Below are 17,700 nucleotides of genomic sequence, written 5' to 3' on the forward strand. Positions count from 1 at the left end.
AGGGAGTTTAGAGATGGAAAACGAGAGCCAGATATACCTAACAAACATTCATAGAATCGTAGAAGATTAGGGTTGGAAGAGACCTCAGGAGGTCATCTAATCCAATCCCCTGCTTAAAGCAGGACCAACCCCAACTAAATCATCCCAGACAAGGCTTTGTCAAGCCAGGCCTTAAAAACCTCTAAGGATGGAGATTCCACCACATCCCTAGGTATCCCATTCCAGTGCTTCACCACCCTCCTAGTGAATAGTTTTTCCTAATATCCAACCTAGACCTCCCCCACTGCAACTTGAGACATTGCTCCTTGTTCTGTCATCTGCCACCACTCAGAACAGCCTAGCTCCATCCTCTTTGGAACCCCCCTTCAGGTAGTTGAAGGCTACTATCAAATCCTCCTCCTCACTCTTCTTTTCTGCAGACTAAATAACCCCAGGTCCCCCAGCCTCTCCTCATAAGTCATGGGCCCCAGCCCCCTAATCATTTTTGTTGCCTTCCAATTTCTTCACATCCTTTCTGTAGTGGGGGGCCCAAAACTGGACGCAATACTCCAGAAGTGGCCTCACTAATGCCAAATAGAGGGGAGTAATCACTTCCCTTGATCTGCTGGCAATGCTCCTACGAATGCAGCCCAATATACCGTTAGCCTTCTTGGCAACAAGGGCACACTGTTGACTCATATCCAGCTTCTCATTCACTGTAATTCCCAGGTCCTTTTCTGCAGAACTGCCGCTTAGCCAGTCGGTCCCCAGTCTGTAGCGGTGCATGGGATTCTTTGTCCTAAGTGCAGGACTCTGCACTTGTCCATGTTGAACCTCATCGGATTTCTTTTGGCCCAATCCTCCAATTTGTCTAGGTCATTCTGGACCTTATCCCTACTCTCCAGCATATCTACCTCTCCCCCAATCTTAGTGTCATCCACAAACTTGCTGAGCATGCAATTCATCCCACCATCCATATCATTAATTCTCTAAATGTAGGCCAATAAGCACCCCCCTGCAAAACAAACAAACTAACAAACAACAACAACAAAATCCTGCTGAAGTAAAAATTATTGCTCTGAATGCAGCATCTATGATTACCAGTCTTGTGGGGTGGTGGCATGCGTGGGCATTTGGTGAAAGCAGTTCAAGGTCCTCAGAGACTGAGAGCATGTCTGCACTACAAACGTAAGTCAAACTATTCACATCCACACTACTCTCCTTCTGTCAGTCATGCGCATCCTTACCAGGAGTGCTTCCATCAACTTAAGAGAGGCAGTGGGGTGGGGGCGGGAGGGGAGAAGGACTGAGAGACTGGGCTCCCCACTCCTCCCTGGCAGAATGTTTTTTAAGTACATCAGAAGTAGGAAGACTTCCAAACAATCAGTGAGGCCACAAGGTAACCGAGGTGCCAAAGGAGCACTTTCAGAAGACAAGGCCATTGCAGAGAAGCAAAATATATTCTTTGCATGGGTTTTCATTGCTGTAGCCCATAAGGTCAGTTTGCTAGCTTGCCATATTGCGAAATATGTTTTCTTTTGGTTTGATTCATATTATTTTGTTATCATATCCTATTATTAATTAATCATAGTATTTTCTGGGGTTTTGTTTATGTGGAATTCCAGTTTATGCTATTCATAAGAGTTATTCATGGTTATTCATAATAGTTGGCTGTAATGCAAATAACCTTCAGGCCTGTATCCTGTACGATTAGCTAGAGTAAGTTAGTATAAGTGTTTGTAAACTTTGGCATAGATAAATGGCATACCAGTTGCCCCCCTTAGCTTTGGGGAACTGAACAAAAAACTTGAATCTGCTAACCTGAAGTCTGAGCAGACCGGTAACTGCAAGGCACACTGCAGAACATGGAAGTCATGAGTTAGGTCAGGGATAACGGTTTCGGGAATGAGATAATCGATACAAATACGTATGAGTATATGGCATAACATGTTAACCTATAGAGTAAGTGTACCTGCAGATTTATGGGGTTGAGGAAATAAGATTTGGGCATGGTAGGTTGGGCCTAGATTCTGACAGCGGGCAGTACCGGGACCCTATAAGATGGCAAACAACCATACAAAGGGGTCACATTTTCCTATCTTCTATCAAGCTATCACCTCAGTTTCACAATATATCCTAGCCACTCAACACTTGAACCTAAGCCCTACCAATTTGGGAAGCCTGGACCATTAGTTCCTCAGACATGCCAGAGACAAGACTGATCCTCTGTCTCCTACTACCAGGTCTTCAGGGATGGGTGTGAATATGCTAGCTTTAGTAGTCTTTTAGAATAGAAATGTTACCACCAGGGGTCATAGAATTGTATTACTTCTTTGTGACTCTGTGTTTTGTAGCATTTATGCTTCTTTCTTTTATTTTAATTAAGATCTTAACAAGTTGGTTTTGTCCTCAGTATAAGTGTCCTTGCCACACACCCGGAGGGTCCTCTCACAATATTGAACTCTCTGTGTTCTCTATCCCTATAGCCTGAACTGGGACAAGAACCTAAATTATCTTCTGATCAGATCAGTGCTGAGCGGTAAACACATTAGCCCATAAAATTCAGGTCAACACTGCAAAGGTGTGGGAGATTCCCACACATCAGCCATTCTTTTTATGTGACAAATCTGAGGACCTGTCCCAGACTGAGGGGTCAATAGAGGTGGTTTTGGGGAAAAAGTACAAAAATACAAAAAATATTCAAAACAATGGGATCTAAATTAGCTGTTACCACTCAAGAAAGAGATCTTGGAGTCCTTGTGGCTCCTAAGGTGACCCTGAGTTTAAAGGTTCAAAAGCAGAAGGCACATACGAAGAATCCACAGTTTAAATGAGACACACTTATTGCTTGCGGGCCCCGCTGCCTGATTTTGAGATCCTGGCCAGGCTGACGAACGGGGACTTGGCTCGTTCAAGTAGGTGTGAGTTGGATCAGTGTCATGTCTAGGAGTCCCATTTCAAGCCCCCTTCCAATGCAGTCTCTTTTCCCATCACATACACCTCAAGTTTCCTACAGATCCACCATCTTCCCATGTAGCACCGTGAGCTGCTGACCCCTTTCTCGTCGTTCAGATACGCACAGTCACCTCCTCCTCTTATCTGAAACCTGCAACACAGAAGCCAGGGAGCTGCAGTCAGGCAGAGGCCAGGCATTTCACACCAGTCCCAGCCAGGGGAGCCGTTCTCCACAGTGTACGCCTGAGTGCGGAGCAGCTACTCTCCCAACCCCTCAGGAACAGAGCTCAGGACACGGAGTCTGTACCCCAGGAGAGGGCCACAGAGGCCCAAACTCGGGACAGTGTCTGGTGGCTTTCAGACCCAGTCAGGTTGGAAGCAGGTGGGATCCAAAGGTTGGGTCCAATACAGCAGAATGGGGACTGTCCATTGGGGAGCCCTGACCCAGCGCCATAAGAGCCTGACTTTTCAAAGTACTGAAGTAACCCAGACCAGGGAAGTGGGGGGTCTCCATCCTCCTCTAATGGCTGGCCTGCATAAGAGCTTTATCAATCGGAGGGGGGGGGTTTCAGTTAAAGAAGTGGATTCTTTCGCTCCTATGGCAGAGGCTCATGCTTCTAGTGCTGAATTCCGGGGTTCAAACCCTGCTCCGGGCTCAAGCAGCGCTGGTTTTGTGATCACACTTGGAGCCCACTGAAACCCATCGCAGGGTGGTGGCTGGGCAGCCATCACTACTGTACCCCGTTCCAGTGGGAGCCCCAGGCGTCCAGCACCTGTGAACCGCAGGCTCCCTTAACATCGGTGCCTTGTTGCGGATTCAGAGGCCTCACCAGCCAAGTCACTCAAACCTGCCGGCTGCAATCCCCAGCGGGACCTGCACCTGCAATGCAGCGCTCGGCATGCTGCCCTCTCTAGCAGCCACTGTTAACCTGAGCTCCCTGCTGCCTCCTTTCCCCAGGGGGGGTCAGACACCCCAGGGACCTTGCTGAAGAGGGCTGGGGGAGAACAGCGAGTGTCCCAGCTGAAATCCCAGCGCGCAGCGAGGGCATCTCTGGCTATGGCGGGCTCTGTCTCCGGCCCAGCACCGTGCTGCGGGGAGGAGCCGAGAGTTCAGGGACACGCCGGCTCCCATCGGTCTCCGATACACGCAGGACGCGAACGGACCAGGGTCGTGTCTGGTGGTTTCACTAGCACTGAATGGTGGATCTACCTGAGCTCAAACAGCTCAGACACCAGAATCCCCAAGCCCAGGGAATTAGTCCAGAGCGGTGAGAGAGACTCACAGGTCCTTGAATTTGGTGCTGTTGGTCCATTTCCAAGGCTGACCCTGCTCCCTCCAGAGGCCGATCCAATGGTCATAGACACCCTTATGGCGCAGCAGGAACGCCTTAAAGAAAGCTGAGGGACAGCAGGTATCAGCCCCACCTCCCATGCTCCCCACCACCACCCCTCCAGGGCTCTGTGCTGCAGAGAATCCCAGTCACATATTGAAGGGTGCTCAGTTTATTTTCAGGGGGGATTTTCCCCTCCCTCTTGCAAAGCACAAGATCCCCCGGGCAGTCTTAACCCTCCCACCGCACACAGCAGCCCCACCCCGGTGCTCCCAGTCACCCACACCCCAAGTCCCCCTGAGCTGGGGGCAGCTGTTGGGTCTGAGCTCTCTGCAGAGACGTCTCTTCTCACAGAGCAGCCACCGCTCACCCCAGCAAGGCAGGAGGAGGGAGGGAGGCAAGCTGAAGTGGGAGGGGTCAATGTGAAAGGATCCCCTCCTCCCCCGCCTCCTCAGCTGGCTGCTCCTTTCCCATCCCCACAACAGGAGCACTGGCTGGGTTCTCAGTCCCACTCCAGCAGCCAGCAGGCCAGGAGATGCTTGAGCCAGCCCTGCCCTAGACAGAAGCTGTCTCCCTATTTGGGGAGGGGGGCAGCGGAGAATGGGCAATCCCTGTGATCACACACAGACAGTAGGGCCCTGGGCCCAGCCAGGGCTGGCGTTCAGCGGCTGGAAGTTCATTCACTCCGGCCTCCCAGCACGGGAGGGCTCACAGCTGCTCCTCACCCCACGGGGCAGAGCCCAGGTCCTGCTGCAGCAGCCATCCCTGTGCCCAGATTAGTGTCTGGCAACTCGAGAGTCTCTCACTGTTTCCTGCTCACTGTCGATCCCAGCCAGGGAGGCACCCAGGGCAGAGCAGAGGCTTCGGCTGTCGGTCCAGCTCCCTTCCCTCTCTGAGAAATAGTAGCATTTCCCTCGGTATCCCATCCAGCCGTCCGGGCACGAGGGGCTAGCAGGGGGGCACAGATCAGCTGATGAAAGCTGAGAGGTCAGCGCTGAGAATGAGACAGTCACATGGAGGGTAAGAGTTGCATCGAGAATTGGGCATTTGACTGGTACAAAAATTGGTCAACTGACCAGGCAAATCTGTCAAAGAGTGGTCAGATATTTTAAAATACCAATTTATCAGAATTGGTTACCTCCCACCAGGAAGAAAAAGGAGCAAGACGTCATTGTCTCCAGTAGGTTTAGCTTTCGATAGATATGGATCTACCTAATTTTTTTTTTTTAAAAATGTACTTCACTGAGTTATTTTAGCTCAGAAAAAAAAGGCAAAACAATGAAACCAAGTTCTGGAAAACACCAGTGAGGCTCCAAGACGCAATCCGAAAGGCAGGCTGCCTCCTACCCCCAGGGCTCTCGCTGGAGCATTTGACTGCCGCCAAACAGGCAGTCAGTTGAGCGGCTTGCCAAGCCCATTGGGACCCCCAGCTGGGGCTGGTCCACTGCAATCAGATGCAGGGGGACGGAGACGTTTGTCACTGTAAATTTGCCTGGCAAGAAGGATTCCAGGGACACTCCCAGCCTGCGAGGGACTGACACAGCTCAGAGCATTTCACCCCAGGCACAAGATCAACAGCTGGACGTTCAACCTAGCAACAAACAGCAGGTGAACTACTGAGAAGAACGTGGGAACTTTCACGCAGGGACATGAAAGCCACAAGGGGGCGCCAGAAACCGCAGCAACTGGAAGTGACCTGTTGCACTGTGGGCCAGGAATGATGGAACTTAATTCACCTCCTACCTGCAGACTTTTCTCTCCCCAAACACAGCAGCAAGAAAGGCACTTTCTGGAAGCCCTCATGGCAGTGTAACCCTTTCAGAGTCATGAAAGAGCAGCAGTGGGGTCACCCATAAGTGACACCAAAGAGGATTTGAAAGGCCTGTCTAGTTGAGAGGAGTTGGACTCAAACCCCTCCAGATGTTTTCGAGAACGTCACTTTTTTTTGCACCAAAGTAACTCGGTAGCTGGTTTTCAAGCCTTCCCATGTGGCTGGCGCTCAGCGAGGAACAGACACTCTAAGTTGGGAAGAGTTAGGAAACGTGGCAGCGGTGATCAGAAAGCGAGCATGTGTTCACCTCACTCACAAGTCATGTCTGACCCTGTAGATTTAACTGTCCAGTGCACGGTAGCCCACACCCCTGCCCTACTGAACTGAGCAGAGAAGTCAGTGACGAACAGTTGATGGCACAGGCTGTCTCCATCATCCATCTCCAGCTCAGATGCCACATGTTCTGCAGAGCTCCCTGCACCTGCAGGTGTGTAACCAACCCTAAGCTCACAGATTCCCACCTTACACAGTGACAGCCAATGCTGCCCATTGCAATAGCCTGCCATTACAGCAGGGAGCTGGGATTCAGGGCCCATCTGTATCAGAGCAACTGCACGGATGTCATGACATCGGCACAGAGGATTCCTAATGCAGACGGAGCTGGATTCAATCCCCTCTGCCAGCTGCTAAACCCTCCTGGGGCCCAGTGATCGGATCCCAGGGCAATAGAGAAATCCCACCCCCGACATTCCCCAGCACGCCCTGCCCCAGACAACGGGGGGATACAACAGGGTTCATGTTCACGGCAAACAGACGCCCTCTGCACGAGCACACGCTGTCTGTGCAGCCCGGGGGTGTGAATGGTGCTAAGGGACCCTTCATGGCCAAGCTCAGCGATTGGGGGGTTTCCACACTGCGCTGGTGGAGGGGTCTAGACTGAGTTCTATGGCTCATTTCAGTAACATGGCAGCACCTGCCGCCCGGCCACAGGCGTGACCTGAAGATCCAGGAAGGCCAAGCTGGTAACCTCAGAGCAACACAGGGAAGGCAAAGGGCTCAGGGTTGCACTGCACCCTGTCCCATTGGACACCCTGGTCAGGGACTGCTTCATGGCACGTGGCAAAGGTGACTTGGGTCCAAAGTGCTCAGAGATGGGCTGAGGGGGCTAATGTCAGTCAGATCGTCCTGACACAGAGAGTGCCCAGGTGCAGGGGTCTGGGAGGAAGATCCCCCAGGAATCCTCTGCCCCTGGGGCAGAAGCCGGACAGGCCGGGAGGAGAGAGTGAGTGTGGTAGGTCACGGGGGAATGGGATGCGCGGAGATCGTAGATGGAGGGGAAGGGAGCCGGGCAGAAGCTGGGAACTCACCTGCCAGAGCAATGATGGCAGCGATCAACGCAGACCATACAACTATCACTGCAACCACAACTCTACAGGTTGGACTTTTCTTGCAGTTCCAAGGAGGGTCTGAAACAGAAAGACCCATCAGGCAGGGCTGGGAGGACACGTCTCACTGACAGCACCGGGGCTGGAGCTGCCCTGGAACATGCACTGTTCTTGTCTAGTTTTTGTAAAGCTCTCCAACACCACTTTCTACAAACCATTACCCTCTGATCCCACTGAGGGTTACCAAAAGTTAGTGCCTGTCTCACCCACTGCAACCTGCAAGGTCTCGTGCCAGCAAAGGGAAGCTGCTCCCAGATCTGGAGCTGCATTCGCATGTCCTGAGGTCTGTCCTGCACCATGGTCACCACGGGCAGGTAGGTCATCAACCTCCATCTCTGTCCCAGCTGCAGGATGGCCTCTGGTTCCTGCTCCCTCAGGAACCTGGAGATACTGAAAAAGGGGTGGGATTGGCAGAGCAGGAGAACACCCCATGAGGTTAAGAAATGGCAGTGAGAGCCTTTTCCCTCCCTGGGAGATTATGGTGTCCCTCTGTGGGGACTCCCTTTCTGGCAGATGCTAGTGAGCTATTGAAAGAGCTCAGCCTGTTTAGATTATAAAAAAGATTGGGTGGTGACATCATAGAAGTGTTGAAGTGACTTCATGGAAAGAAAATATTGGGTATTAAAGGGCTCATTAATCTATCAGAGAAAAGCATAACAAGACCCAGTGGCTGGAAACTCAAAAGAGACCAATTCGTATTAGAAAGAGGGCACATATATTCAACAGTGAGGACGAATCACCAAAGGAAGAAACTAGAAAGGGAAGTGGTGGGAATTCCCCACCTCTTGATGTCTTCTAATGAAGACTAGATGCCTTTCTGGAACGTGTGTAGTCAAAAATTAGCTCCTATGCTCTACAGAAAGCAAGTGATATGCAGGGGGTCAGATGACACGCTCTAATTGTCTCTTCTGTCCATAAAGTCTGCTAATTTATGAAAAATGAGCGTAGCATGGGGAGAAGCCTCTGATGTTTTACTGTGTTCGGCTTGAGCCCACAATGAACGCTCATTGAGTGGGGTGATCCAGGGGAAGCAGCTCAAACATCCAATGTGGCTGGACAGGGGAGGACATCAGCACTGCAGGGGAGGGGTGGGTGTGGCAGTGACATCACAAGGGCCTTTGGCAGGACCTCAGCCTATTGGACAAAGGTGGTAGGGAGGCGATGACCTCACAGAGAGATCTTGACATCAGCCAGGCAGGACAGAGGTGCAGGACAGGGGCTACCTCGGAGATCCCTGTGGCTTTGCTTCAGCACGTCTCCTTCTCGAGGTTTCTCCTAGAGGACTGAGAGAGCATTCACTTTCACATTCGTGAGCGCAAGGAGGACCAACTTCACAGTTTTCTCCTTTTCTTTTAGTGGTTTTGCTCGAAAACAGACGTCCCTGTATAGAAGGTAAGAGCCTCGGAGAGGTTTGGAACCTGTTCAGTCTGATCCATCAGGTGTCGGCTGATTTTTAGGAATGGAAAACACTAGATTGCGGGGGCAGCATTTTATTTCCGACCTAAGACTTTGTCCCTTAGAATTACTGGGGACATTGGGGTTTCTCCTTTTTGTTTTCCCTTTTCCTGTCTCTCCCTCCTTTCTCGTCTTCTCTTGCATCTTTGTCCTTTTCCCCTGCTTTCCTTTCACCACCAGGACCTGTCTGTGCATGTGGAGTTGGGGACGGAGGGGGGAGGGGGGGTTGCAACTCTCCAACTCTCATTGCGGGAGGCCCTCCCAAAGACATGTGGCTGGAATAGTGCTCTAAGAGTGACTCCCTCCGGTGGTGACCCGGGACATCTGGTGAGAACTCTCAGCTTTCTGCTTCTCAGAGTCTCAATGCTGATTGGGGGAGTTTGGGGCTATTGTGAGGGAGGAGGCTCAGGTCCTTGTGACCCTCTTTTAAGACCAAGGAAATAGGGCGTAACCAAACATGTATTTGATTGCTCTTGCCGCTTTTCTCCATTCATTGTCTTGGAGTAATTCACGATTCTCTCTCTAATGGGCTAGTTCTTCTAAAATACTTACTAAAGAATTAGGTTTCAATAAAGCCAAATGCAACCCCATACCTCCAGTAACAAAGGAGTCAGGTGGCATCCTACAGAATTGGGGACAATCCGCTGGAAAGCAGTGACCCTGAAAAGGATTTTGGGGTTATAGTGGACAAGCTGTTCAACATGAGCTGTCAATGTGAAACTGTGTTAAAAAAGGTTAAAGCCATTCTTGGCTGGATAGAGTAGTGAGGATGGAAAGGAAAGTGAAAGAGCATTGGTGAGACTGATGTTGGAATGTTGAATCCAGTTCTTGTGTCCACATTTTGAATATTATGTTAAAACAATTGGAGAGGGTGCAGAAAAGATTCATAACTGAGTGATGGGGATGATGCCCTATAATGAGACATTGAAAAAGCTCAATCTGCTTAGTATATACAAGAGAAGAATGAGAAGTGAGTTGCTTGACTTCATGGAGAGAAAATGTTGAGTATAAAAGGGCTCTTTTATGTCGCAGAGAAAGGCATGCCAAAACCCCATGGATGGAAGCAGAAATCAGAAAAAGGATAATGACAATAAGACCCAGATTTGTAAGAGGGTGGTTTGTCATTGGCACAAAGTACCAAGAGAAATGATGGCTTCTCCATCTCTTGATCTCTTTGAATAAAGACTGGATGCCTTTCTGGAAAATGTTTGAGTAAAAGAAAAGCCCAGCTCTTCTGACATACAGGAGGCCTTAGGATACGCAGGGGATCAGATTAAATGCTCGAATGGTTCCTTCTGGCCATAAAGTCAACTAACTTGTGAAAACCTAATTGCGGCCTGGGGAAGAACTTCTGTGTTCTACTATGTAGTCGGTGTCACCCCACAAGGAAGTGACATTGAGAGGGGTGATCCAGGGGAAGCAGCTGAAACATCCAATGTGGCTGGACAGGGGCAGGACATCAGCACTACAAGGGAGTGGTGGGTGTGGCAGTGACATCACAAGAGCCTTTGGCAGGACCTCAGCCTATTGGACAAAGGTGGTGGGGAGGCGATGACCTCACAGAGAGAACTTGACATCAGCCAGGCAGGACAGGGGTGCAGGACAGGGGCAAGCTCGGAGATCCCTGTGGCTTTGCTTCAGCACGTCTCCTTCTCGAGGTCTCTCCTGGAGGACTGAGAGAGCATTCACTTGCACGTACGTGAGCGCAAGGAGGACCCCCTTTGGAGTTTTCTCCTTTTCTTTTAGTGGATTTGCTCGAAAACAGACGTCCCTGTATAGAAGGTAAGAGCCTCGGAGAGGTTTGGAACCTGTTCAGTCTGATCCATCAGGTGCTGGCTGATTTTTAGGAAAGGAAAACATTAGATTGTGGGGGCAGTATTTTATTTCCGACCTAGGATTTTGTCCCTTAGAATTACTGGGGACATTGGGGTTTCTCCTTTTTGTTTTCCTCTTCTTTTTCCTACCTTTCCTACCTTTCTCTTCTTGCTTCCTTTGTCCTTTTCCTCTGTTCTCCTCCCACCACCAGGAGCTCTGTGTGTGGAGCGGAGTCCGGGGGGGTTGTGGGAGGCCCTCACAGAGAGGTGAGACTGGACTAGTGCTCCGAGAGTGATCCCCTCGGTGGTGACCGGGGCCATTCTTTGGGCTATTTGATGAGATCCCTTAGCCTCCCACCCCTCAAAGTCTCAACCTTGATTGGCTGAGGAGGGGGCTATTGACAGGGAGGAAACTCTGGTCTTTGTTGTTCTCTTTTATGACCAAGCAAATAAGTCACAATCAGTTATACGTTTGACCAATGTGGATGCTGCTCTCCATTCATTGTCTCGGAGCAGTTCATGATCCTCTCGAACATTCCAGTTCTTCTGAAATAATTGCTGAATAATTACTATGAACAATTGTTGGTCTGTAGCTCATTTGAGAGCAATTCTGCTACTGACTGGCTGCATCAGCTAAGACAAGTCCCTGCTCCTTTCTCAGCCTTCGTTTCTCCTTCTGTCAAGAATGAATAACAATCCTCTCCCACCTGCCTCGCCATGGGTGGATGCTGGGGATCCACTGAAGAGTGTCACTCGGAGCAGTGCAGACTAGGGGGTGTCCTATCACACTGAGCCATATCAGATTATAATCTAATATTCAATTTGATTTGTATTTTGTTGTTTTGAAATTGTGAAAAGCAGCAACTACTTAGCTCAGACTGAAGCATCTCATCCAATTTTCTAGAGCATAGTGTCTCCCCTTTGTGTATGACGAGACAGTTGAATGCACTGTGACGGACAGGAGATGCTCTTGTTTTGCAAACAGATATTTTTGCAAAGAATTTTCATCCTACTTGTTATGATTTCAAGAAACAAAGTGGTTTCGTTTGAATGGATTTTCTGACAGAAAAAGGTTTCCATGAAAATGTTCACCCCTTATTTCCTGGGCCTTATCCCTGCCTCTGGGGGGTTGTTGTCTGTTAGTTAGAACAGGAATCAGGACAGTTGTCTTCTCTTTCTGTCTCCGTCACCGCTTCGCTGTGTGACACCTTGGGTAGGTCCAATGGGAACAGGGTCAATTCTCTAACTCCAGGCAGCAGGAAGCCTGGGTGAGATAAAGGATGTTAAGGCCATCTGCGAAGGAGAAAGGGATGTTTCCAGGTGTTGAATGTCAAGAACTCTAAACTTTGCTAAAATGGATAGTGTCGAGAAACAAGAACTAGTTGAGGCCAAACTTTAACCATTGTCATTTATAAAGCCCATTCAGGAATGTGAGTCCCAGAGAGCCATAGAGAGGGGGAGCAACTTGCCCAAAGTCCCACAGATCAAGAGGCAGCAATGGAAGCAGGAGTGACACTCTCTCTCAAAGGCAGGGGGACCAGCCATTAGGGCCTGGTTGCAATTGCCAGCTGTGGGAGGGAGTGTGCGGCAGTGGTCAGTGAAGGGGTCCATCCATGGCTCTGACACTCGGTGTGACCCTGTGGTCGTAGCTGAGGCCCGTTTGCCGTCAGTAGGGTTGGGGTCCCATCGCTACATCCCAGTGGGTTTGGGAGGCTCCAGGAAGGTGAGTAAAGTGCTGGGATGTCAGGATCCCGGAGGCGCTGTCACCTCCGCCCTAGGGCCGTGTTCTGCACCCCCTGCTGCTGGCTGAGTTTCTCCGTCCCTTGGCAATCAGACAGACTCTTGTTTTCACAGCCAGTCGATCGCCCTCGTGTCATCACCCTGCCTGCTGGCTGGGCAGGGTAACTCCTGAGGTCACCACCCTCTCCAGCCTGCCTTGGGCTTGGAGAGTGAGGAGGAGGGTGAGGGACGTCTGCTGACCCTGAACATCCGCCATCCATTGTACCATCACTGAGAGCACGTGAGTTGCATTCGGGTTCCTCGGTGTCTTCCCCTCTCTGTCTGGGGGAGAGACTATCTCCAAAGGGGGATTTCATTTGCAAACAGCCCCCAAGAGCCCCTCACTCTTAGGCCAGGCAGGGGCTTCTCCAGAGCCGTCTCCAGTGTGTTTGGAAAGGTTCCAGCAATGGGGCTTCCCAGCCCTTCCTCTCCCAGCCCTTCCCTCCCAACCCTTCCCCAGGCTGAAAGTCTCTGAGCTGGGCCAGACCCTGTGAGCTGCTTAGCCTGGAAATCAATGGGGAACGAGGAGGGCTCTGTGCTTCCTGTGCCGAGGGCCTTTCTGAGTTTGATGTGAGGAATGATTTCCCAGGAGAAGTCCGGACTCCTGGGTTCTGTTCCTTCTCTAGCCTGGGTGGGAGAGTGGCCTGGGACGACAGGAGGGGACTGCTTCTCCAGAGTAACCGATAGTCTTTGGGACTGACCTCATTGCTGGAAAAGGATGAGACTTCCTGGCTATTGCAGCAGCAGGGATTACGAGGGGAAACGTTGGGAGCGGATCATGCAATGAACTCCTGCCCGTGTGTGTAGATGGCATTCCCTGCACTCCTGTGCGGGCAGAGGGGGCGGCTGTGGTTGGAGGAGGGAGGAGGAGGGACGGAAAAGGCCCAGGAGTGAAAGGCTGCCTGGAGCCCAGACTCAGCCCTGCTCCCCGCTCGGTTCCAGGATGGCCAGGCTCCTGCGGATGTTGCGGAGGAAGGCTCTGCAGGTGGCCCCAGAGCCTGAGGGAAGCAGCTGCCGTCTTCCCAAGGGGCAGAGCAACCCCTGCGTCCCCGCTGGCGGGGAAGCAGCTCCCGTCCAGGCCAGACGGCGGAAGTGCCCGGCCTTCTGGAAAAGGAACCCGGCTCCCGGCGCAGGCGCCGAGCTGGGAGAGGCCCCGACCAGGCCCCAATGGAGCTGGCCCAGGCTGCGGTTTGGCAGACAGGACCCAGCCCAGGAGGGGCGCCGGGCAGGGTGGCTCTGGGGCTTGTTGTGTGGGCAGCAGCGGCCCCAGGAGCCCAGACCTCGTTCCCATCAGGAGGCATCGCCCTGCCCGGTCTCTGAGGACCTTCCAGCCCCCGCCGGCCAGGAGGGGGAAGGTCCCTGTCCCAGCACGGGCAGCTCAGCCTGGGACAGCGGCAGCACCTGGGTCTCTGGCAGCAGCCAGGCCGATGGAGGCCACTGCTTTGTTCCAGGTGAGGAGCCGGGCTGGGCTCCGGGAGGGCTGAGGACGGGATGTGAACACCCTGGGCCCAGATGCTCTCCAAGGGATATGGAGGGGGGTCCCCAGCCCAGGTGTCTGGCCTGAGCCCCGCGAACCCCACGGACAGCAGCAGCCGTCACACAGCTGCCCCTTCCGCACGGGGACCTGGGGGTGGGGGCGTGAAGAGCTGCTGCTTCAGGGCCAGGGGAATCGGCACCTCCCCTGGAGTCCTGGCCAGGGGAGGGGGGCTCTGCTCTGGGCTTCTGCAGCTGTTGGGGCCTGAAGGCATCCCTGAGAGGGAGGTTTGGGGCCCGATCTGCCCTGGGTGCCTGAGGTGGGAAGGGGGGTCTTGAATCCTGCTCTGCCCACCACGCCCCTCTCCTTCCCTCCCTGGTGCAGGGACCCCCCGGGATTCAGAGCACGAGGAAGGGGTGGACATGGCCAAAGATGAAGCTGCTCTCAAGGTCATCCGAGAGCAGCTCAAGTGCAGAGATAAGGTACAAATGTTCCCCACCTGGGCTGGAACCAAGATTGCCCTGTCCCTTCCCAGCATCCCCACCCCTGCCGAGGATCTTGTGCCTCCTGATCCACCACCCCCAATGGGACCCTTTTACATCCATGATGTGGGACCCCCAAGATGGGGGTGTCCCACAACAGCCAAAGTCATCTCCCGCCACAGGCACTGTCCCAGTTCCTGATCCTGCTTGTGTAGGAGTGGTGGGGGATTTGGACAATAGGTGGGTCCCCACAATCCCCCATTGAGGCCTGAGCCCTGGAGCTGGTGTGGGTGGGGCAGGAAGGTCCCTCATTAACAGGTTCTCTCTCGCTATACCCCACTCCCGGTGGGTACAGGATGAGGGGCAGCAGCTCCTGTTCCTTCAGGCCATCTACCCCGCATGTCTGGCTGCACGGGAGAGAGGGGAGGACACACTGGAGCCGCGCTGCTGCAAGGCGGCTGTGGTGAAGAGGATCGTGGTGAGTGAGACACGCCATACGGCAGCTGGAGGGAGGGGGAGAATTGTGGGGCTGGGGGGCAGCTGAGAGTGGGGGACAAGGAATCTCATGGTCCCAGCTCAGTCGTCGGGATGGGGCTGAATGGGGGCAGTTTTGACAGGGAGGAGGAGAGAAGGGGATTGGGAGTGAGCTGGGCAGGAATCCGAGAAGGGGAACAAGTCGGATGGGCAGGAAGGAATCGGGGGAGTGGGAGGTGGTGGGGGATCCTGCTGGCCATGTGGGGCACTGGCTGTGTCATCTCCTCACTGGGAGGCGTCAGTCGGGCGTGAATCTCACACGCTCCTTTGTCTCTTTCACGTCTCACAGGAGCTCATCGAGGAGCTTCCCGATGACTCGTCACCCAGCGCCGTCCTCGCCCACTCCCTGGCTGCAGTGGGCTACCTCTGGTACTGAGACAGCCCCACCCCCCCACCCTGCCGGCTCCCCTCACCCCAGTGCTGCTCAGGCCCAAGGCTGGGAGTCACCGTCACTGTCCCTCCCAAGTCACCTCCCAAGAGTGGTGCCTCTGGCAGAGATGGTGGGGTGGGGAGGGTCACTCTCTCCTGGCAGGGCTCTTCTTTTCACTCCCATAACATGACAGGGGCCTTGGGGAGGGGCTCATTCCCGTGCTCCGATACAGGAGGGGCAGCAGGCTCCAGGGAACAGCAGCTATTCCTGTCCTGCCACTGTCTGTCTGGGACACCTTGGCCTTGTCATTCCCTAGCGAAGTGCCTCAGTTTCCATTCTCGCCAGACTGTGCCTCTATCCCTGTGGCTTGGTGTCTGTCTTGGCGACAGTCCCACCCAGTACTGCACAGTCTAATAGCAGCTCCTCTCTCTTGCCAGCACCATGAAACCTGCCCTGGAGCCAGCCCTAGAGACCCACCTCTTGCGAGCTGCCCTTCACTCCGTCTTCACCCTAGGCACGGAGAAGGACACCACCGGCATCCAGGTACCTCCTCCTCCTCCATCCTCCTCCTCTTCCAGAGTAGTCCTTGGTCCCTACTTCCTTGATTCGCTGGAGCTCCAGATTTAGCAGTGGGGTAGCGGAGATGGAACAAGCTGCAGGGTTGGATCCTTCCCTCCAGCAGGGAAGAGATTACCCCTCCCTGGGGGATTTCTTTCTTTCTTTCTTTCTTTCTTTCTTTCTTTCTTTCTTTCTTTCTTTCTTTCTTTCTTTCTTTCTTTCTTTCTTTCTTTCCTAAGCCGTGTTTGGCCCAGAAGCCCAGGTTCCATCCATAGCAACTTGGCTGTTTCATACTCTTCTGCCTACAAGGCCCTCTGCAGAGACCTGCTAAGCTCATGGATTAAAGGTCCAGGGGTCATCAATTCTTGCAAATTGCCTGCAGTGGGATGTGAAGGAGAGAGGCCAGGAGATGTGTTTGGGAGTCTCCCCAGTGCTTCCCAGAGACCCCTCTTCCCATCCTGTGGCAGGTGTAGGCCCAGGTTCCCTAACTCTGACCCATGCTTTGCAGACTCTGCACAAAGTCATCCCAGAGGTCCTGGATGCCATGCTGGGGAACCTGCTGGCAGAGTCCCCAGACATAGACAGGCTCCACTTCATCTTGGAGGTGAGCCCCATTTCACCGTAACTCTTTGGGGGACTGGTAAGGAGAGACTGGAAGATGCATTTTCCACTCTGTCCTCCTAGCTGGGTCCCCAGTGGGCCGTCCTTGGTTGGGGAGGTCAGTGCAATGTAATGTCAGGTACTTCCTTCTTGAGGGACAGAGGAAGGAGCTGGGACTCCAAGCCAGAGCTCTGCCTGGTTCTGCTGAGCACTAAGCACAGGGCTCCTGGCTGTCTTGGGGAGTGAGAGTCTGAAAATCCACCCTTCCCGCACCCCTCCAACACACAGAGCCCATGAGATTCGGGAGATGGTTCTCAGAGAAGAGGCACATGCTCCTTCCTAGAGAAAGAGGAGGAGCCCAGGGAATCAGCCCTTCCCTCTGATCTACTCTGAAATTCCTGGGGGGATTGTGCTCTCAGTCACTCCCTACATCCCCCCAAGGAGTTGCGTAGCAGGGAAGGGCTGAGGGTTCAGTCGTCTTTCTGGTGAACTGTTCAGGAATCAGGAGTTTTGGGAGGATGGGACCAGCCCCGACCCCGAACATTTTCCCAATCTAAAGAGACGCTGACAAGTTGTGACCTGAAGGGTACAAGCTGCATCCTGGGGGAAAGAATCCCCTTCTAAAGCTCTGCCATCAATGACTCAGCTATTTCCCCCTGCGCAGAATGCCTCAGGCCCCTGGGGCTGGGTGTGTGTGGGGCTCATTTGCAAAGCAGGAGCAGCTGGCCACTGAGTCTGACCTGCCTCCTTTCCCCACAGCATGTCAACCTCTGGGTCGTGTCCCGGGTGTCGCAGGAGCGAGCCAAGGCTATCAGGAGCAGCACAGCCCTGCTGAGATACACAGTCACCCTCCCTGAGTTTGATGTAAGTGAGCTCTGAGCCCAGCTTGCTGGCTCCAGGGGGAGGCGGGCTGGCTCCAGCGAGCTGCAGGATCTGCTGCTGCTGCCGGGGCTGTGGGTTAGGAGGGTTCTTCATGGGGAGGCAGAGTCAGAGCAGAACTGAGCTAGGCTTGAGTCAAGTTCTTCTTGTCCTGGTTCAGTGTTGTCCCTGGGCCTTTAAGGGGACCATGCTCCAGCCCCTGCTTGGCATCCCAAAGCAGCTGCAGGCTCCCTTGGCAGCAGAGCAAATGAAGGGTCGATCTCAAGCTCCTCTC

General features: G+C 53.1%; 1 pseudogene across 1 annotated transcript in view; it reads right to left on the reverse strand.

Moving 5' to 3' along the window:
* Window positions 1-6: 6 nt before the first annotated feature.
* The window catches only part of LOC311531259 (C-type lectin domain family 2 member D-like), a 54,109-nt pseudogene continuing 36,415 nt past the window's right edge, over window positions 7-17,700 (reverse strand). Inside the window, exon 5 of the transcript XR_014714557.1 lies at window positions 7-3,085. The product of XR_014714557.1 is annotated as a C-type lectin domain family 2 member D-like (transcript). The remainder of the gene's footprint in view (window positions 3,086-17,700) is intronic.

This window comes from Lepidochelys olivacea, assembly GCF_965140295.1.
Source record: "Lepidochelys olivacea isolate rLepOli2 genome assembly, chromosome: 14".
NCBI classification, from domain to species: domain Eukaryota; kingdom Metazoa; phylum Chordata; order Testudines; family Cheloniidae; genus Lepidochelys; species Lepidochelys olivacea.